At 38.5% G+C, this 6,000-nt stretch overlaps 1 pseudogene; it reads left to right on the forward strand.

Moving 5' to 3' along the window:
* Nucleotides 1-1,283: 1,283 nt before the first annotated feature.
* Nucleotides 1,284-4,673, forward strand: LOC148191160 (cytochrome P450 monooxygenase 76AD131 pseudogene; annotated as a pseudogene).
* Nucleotides 4,674-6,000: the final 1,327 nt, after the last annotated feature.

The following is a 6,000-nucleotide window of genomic DNA, read 5'->3' on the forward strand; positions in this document are numbered from 1 at the left end:
ATAATAATAATAGATAGATAGATAGTATGGATGATTTGAATTTGTGACAGTAAAAGATAAAACGAAGATGATGAGTATAAAACTAAATAAATAAAAAAACTAAGAATAAAGATAAAATACCAACAAACAAAAACATTCTGCAACTTTGAAAAGAGAAAATGCTCACGGTTTTACAGATCACATGCACTGAATTGTTTTTCTATAATAGCGTGATCCCAAGTAAAAGAATTTCAAGTAAAAACAATTAAACAATAATACACAAAGAGATAAGCATACAAGGAAACTAAGTTCCATTTTCAGTGGCCAATATAACAAGTGGTAAACAAAAGAATTTAAAGTGACAGAAAGTCACATGGTTAACTGGGATGACTATCTTTCCTTTCTACTTCGGGTATAGTGTATACCCAACGGTTACTAATTGTTAACCCTTCGGTCACTACCACAACAATGGTCAACCAGGCCATCATCCACTGAATCAACTAAGGTCAACCACATTAAATGGTGTTGGGCCATAATTGGGTCAACACTTAAAGTATTATTAGGTCAATAGTCCAGCAAAAGATAAAATAATCAAAGATATCTGATTAAAGATATAAAGTCGTTACTAACTGGATCTCCAGGTAAGGTTGTTTTTATTTGATCTATGAAACACTTATAAATACACTTATAAGGCCAAAGGCGAGGTACATTCAACTCAGACTTCACTACGTTCTACTGAGTTCGCAATACTCAATTACAATAAATACAAAACATTCATTTGTGAGCAAAAGCTCCTTTAACAGACGCCTAACTTGAGCGTCGGAGTGCCTTTGCAGGTATTTCCCCCCTCAGTCAAGATTGAATATAGATGCAAAGATTTAGTAGATAAAGTTTTATTTTAACGGCTTTACATAGTAATATATTAAGGATATTTAATTTCTTTTTCATTCATATAATATTAAGGGATTTGAGATTTATTTAAGTTAAAGATTTTTTTTTTAATTTATGCTTATATAAATGATATCAGAGTTAAGTTTTAATGATTATTAAGTAATCTGATCAGATATTAGTGAGATCTAGATGAAATGTTACATTTGGTCAAGGCAATTTTAGTGCATATAAATGGATGAAGTTAAGTGTTTTAATTTGTTATTAAATTAACTTAGTGTTGGTAAACTTTTATTCATTGTTTAGGATGTTATAACGGGAAAGTGTTTGTACGGGTCGTTGAGAATTTGCTATTGACAACGATGACATGATAAAAGCTAAAGATTTACATATACAAAACAAAAATATAAACCTTGATGGATTATGTCAAGGAAAGACGTGAGAAAGGTGAAGCCTTGGATATTGGTGAGGCTTCCTTCACAACTGTGCTTAATTCCATATCAAACACTTTCTTCTCAATGGATTTAGCTCACTACGCTTCTGACAAGTCTCAAGAGTTCAAGGACATCATTTGGGGCATCATGGAAGAAGCTGGAAGGCCTAATGTTGTTGACTTTTTTCCAATCTTTCGCATGCTTGATCCACAGGGTGTTCGGAGAAGAATGAATGGTTACTTTGAAAAGTTAACTGCGTTTTTTGATGAACTCGTAGAAGAAAGATTGCGTTTAAGGGCATTAGAAAATGAAGCCAAGGCATGCAAGGACGTGTTGGATTCTGTGTTGGAACTCATGCTTGATGACAATTCACAAGTGACTCGCACTCATGTTCTGCATTTGTTTCTAGTGAGTGTGCGTGTTTGTGTAAAATTTTTATGTGATGTTGTATTATTTTACTAATTGGCCACATATGTCAGGATTTATTTGTGGCTGGAGTAGACACAACATCAAGCTTTATACAATGGGCTATGGCTGAGATTATATGTGTAGTGAAAATACTCTTGAAACCCTCTATTCAGCATGCAGATGGATTAAAATAAGTGAATGAGTAGTAAAACCTTGTCATTTTTAACCCTTTTACTTTTGCCTAATTTTGTTATACTAAAATTTTTTAAATTCTAGGATGACCTCTTCTTTCACCTTATTTTCCTTAGTAGCTATGTGTCCTCTTGTTCAATTTATATTTTACTTGTCACTAAAAACACAAGGCACTAGTGCAGTCAAGGGAAACGACATCGGTTATTTTCGATCATAGGCAGTGATTCCTCAACCGAGGCATATACAGGCGAGACAAACAGGGGTAGGATTTCGCCTCAGTTCCTATTGAACCGAGGCAGTATCTCGGACTCTACTGCCTCGGTTGGGACCTGAACCAAGGCAGTAGAGTGATTTTTACCAGTCCATAGAGGGCTTTTAGCAAACCCTAAATATAAAATCAGAATAGGAGAAGGATTGCGTCGTGAATCAAAACCTACAGAAAAAGGGAACCAAAATCATTCACCTAAATCACTAGCCTCATGTGAGCACAGAGAACCCAAAAATCCCCAAACGAAACCCTCGCCGCCAAACGCAGAAGCTCTCGCCACGCCACCCTAAACCCTTGTCGCAGGCGAGATCCACCGGTAGCCGCCAACTGCCGCCAACGAAAGTGAGATCATGTCTGAGTCGTCCCTCCAACAGTGTCGCCAATCCCGTAAAAGCCCCAAATCGAAACCCTAAATTGCTAGACGTCGCTGCTGCCACCTCCACGAACAGGGACCGTCACGCCGCAGAGACGAAGTCGCGCCGGCTGCCCCTCCCTACGCGAAACCGAAAAGAAAGAAGGGAAGAAGAGAGCCTCCCCTCTCTTGCCAAAGACGAACCCAAAACAAAAAAGAAGAAGAAGAAGAAGAAGAACGGCCCATGCGCCACGGCGAGCCACCACGAACGTTGCCTGGTCGCGCCATCTCCACACCGTTGTCTCCTCCATCTCGAGTCTATTGCCCTTGCACGAGCCAAAGATAACATCCATGATGGGGTTATCCGCAAGAAGAAGAAGAAGGACTAATATCAAGGAAGAAAATAATGAAGGCCAAGAGTTTTCAAAATGAAATATGATTAGGGTAAATTACCCCTTTCGGACGTAGACTAACATATTGGAAAATTACAGAACCTTTCTGCCTTGGTTGGTCAGAGAACTAAGGCAGTAGGGCAATTGATAGGCTGTCGTTGAAGCTATCAAATTAATACTACTTTTCAAGGCAACTTCAGTATTGCCAAGTAGTATTCAAGAAAGTAGATAGGGTTAAAGTAACCCTGAGTCATCTCCCAACGAATACGGAATTGCCTTTTAATATTTGAATCTTATGAATGCAATGCAATGTTCAAGAATAAAAATGATGTTTGGAGAAGGTTTAAAGAACAAATAAAAAACTTAAAAACGATTATAATGAAATAGGCTAATTTCACTACTTTTCCAAGATATATTCATCATCGGTTATTCACAGATAGTTGTTCAATTGATTATTATTTAAGTTTCAAATTAATTAAAGTACATTCTTAATTAATTTGAGAGCGATCATGCACTTAACCAAAGTAAATTCTCAATCTAATGCAAAACCTTTCTAGATTATTCACAATGAATTCAACCAAAGTACATTCTCAATCAAATCCTATTGTGTTAAATCATGTATATTCTTAAATCTCCTAACCAAATTAAAAGTTAATCAATCAAAGTAAATTCTCAATTGATTATAGTTGAAATTATTACTACCAATCAAAGTACATTCTCAATTGATAGTAAAAACCATTTAATCATATGAAAGTTCCTAAATTAAATCAAAGTAGATTCTCAATTAAACCTAGAAACCCTAGAACTCATATAATCAATATGCATGTAGATTCAAACACATTATGATGCAAGAATCTTTGCTTTTAATTTGATAGAGAGATGAAAAACATAGAGATAGAACAACTTAAAGCAATAATCAAAATAAACAATTGCATTAACTCAATCTAACCTCAGAATCCATAATGGAATTACAGCAGAATAGCCCTAGATGCTTAGCTCTCCATGAATGGAGTTGAATACAAGATGAAATAAGAGAGAGAGAAGTGGTGAATGAATGAATGAAGTGAAGTCCCCCCTAGGTCTCTTTATATAGGGCTTGATTGGGCTTGGACTCTGAATATTCAATTGACAGAATCTTTTATCTTATATCTTCCAAATAACTAAAAGATTTAGATAATTATAACATTATTTGGAAGAAATTTTTTGTTGATATTCCCAAATTAAATTAATTCAACAATTGAATTTTATCTTTTAGCTTTTCTGACTTTCTAAAATTGCACAAATGCCCTAAAATTTCTTCTATCTACACTTTAGTCCCTTCTGAATTTCCCAAAATTGCACCAGAAGTCCTTGTTTGACCAGACTTTGACCAGAGAAGGGTTGTTGACCAGCTTTGACTCATATGGTCGTGGCCAATAGGAACTCACCACGTGTCAGCCCCTTTCCCACCTAAAATTAGGGTTTTGTAATTGGGGGAAAGGGCTTTCTCTGTGCCGTCACTTTGCTCCTCTCTGTCACTACTCGCGCTTTTGCGTTTCTGGTTCTTGGTGTACTGAGTGCAGGTTGTGCGAAGGAGATGGCTCTCGTTGATGATGGAGGTTGCGAAGTCCATGGATGAGAACAAAGGCAACGGTAGCGTGGTGGCCATCGTGGCTGGGAGATTCACGGCGAAAAGAAGGTCGTGCTTTGGTGGTTGTTTGGATCAGCGGCGTGGTTACACGGTGGCGGCACTGGTGCATTCTGCGTCGCGACGAGGTTGATCGTCGGTGGAGGACGATTTGGTGGTGCGATGGTGAGAATGTGCGACAGTGACAGACGGAGGTCTTGCGGCGATGATGCTCGTTGATGGCGTCCATGGCGGAATCGCGATTTGCAATTGTTGTGCCAGCGGAAGACTCGTGGTGGCCGGCGGCGTGAAATGGTAGCGGCGGCACATGGTCCGGCGAAGGCGGTGCAGCATGGTTGCGGATGGTGTGGTGGCGCGATGAATGTTGACGGCAAGGTTGGTGGTGGTCTGTAGTGGCGCGATGACAAGGTGGTTGCTGGTGGCTATTGGTTAGATCTAGGGTTCATAGCGGCGGCGTTGCATTGGGGTTTGCAGCGGCGGTCCCTTGCGGCATGGTGATGACGGCGGCACGGTAGTGGCGGCTAAGGTTAGGTTAGGATGATGAAATTAGGGTTTCTGGGGAGAAGATGATGATGTGGCAAAGGGGGGTGATGTGGCAGCATGTGGTTGGTTTATTTGGTGTGCAGAGGATTAATGACGTGGCAGCTTCTTAATGGTTAGATCTGTGTTTGGAGGATTTGGACACGTGGCAGAATTTGGTAGAGTTTGGCTTAGGAGGGGTAGGAACAGGAAACTTAGGGGGTGTAGGAGAAAAGGCTTAGTGTTTGGGCTTGGTTGTTGGCCTATTTTAGAAATAGGAGTGTATGTAGAGAGTTTAGGAGGTTCAAGAGTAAAGTTTGCTGTTTGGCCCATCTGTACATTATTTTCCAAATAAAACTTGATTTTGGGCCTTGAATTGCCATTTGGACCAATAGAACTTATAATTTCAGCTGCACAAATAAACGTACGAATTTATACAATTAAAATAACTTTTTAAGTCTCTTTTAATTCCAAACACAATATATCAAATCATCACAAATCTTCTTTAAATCAATCATTCAAGAACATGAATTTCATCAAAAATTTAATTTTAAAGCATAAATGTGGGCATAAATATGCACTATCAGCAATTTCAAAAAGTTGTCAGTTGAATAGCTAGTTTTAGGTGGGAAGTGACAGAACATTACGCCTTGGTTTGGCTTTTAACCGAGGTAATTTGGCTTTTATGCTTCGGTTTCCCTACAACCGAGGCGTATAAGTTCGTTGAAATTGCAAAAATGCCACTGCCTTTATATATGCTTCGGTTTTCTGGAAACTGAGACATATGACCCCCGTTCTTAACCTCATTTTGCACTAGTGAGGTTAAGGTAGGATAGTCACAAATCTTTGATGAAAGTTGATAGTAAGATTCAGAAGTGCATTTTTAACATAATTGGTGATTATTATGATTGAATATAATAAAATGGGATATATGATTAATC

Source organism: Vigna umbellata, chromosome 11 (assembly GCF_029865625.1).
Source record: "Vigna umbellata cultivar VRB3 chromosome 11, Vumbellata_1.0, whole genome shotgun sequence".
Lineage (NCBI taxonomy): Eukaryota > Viridiplantae > Streptophyta > Magnoliopsida > Fabales > Fabaceae > Vigna > Vigna umbellata.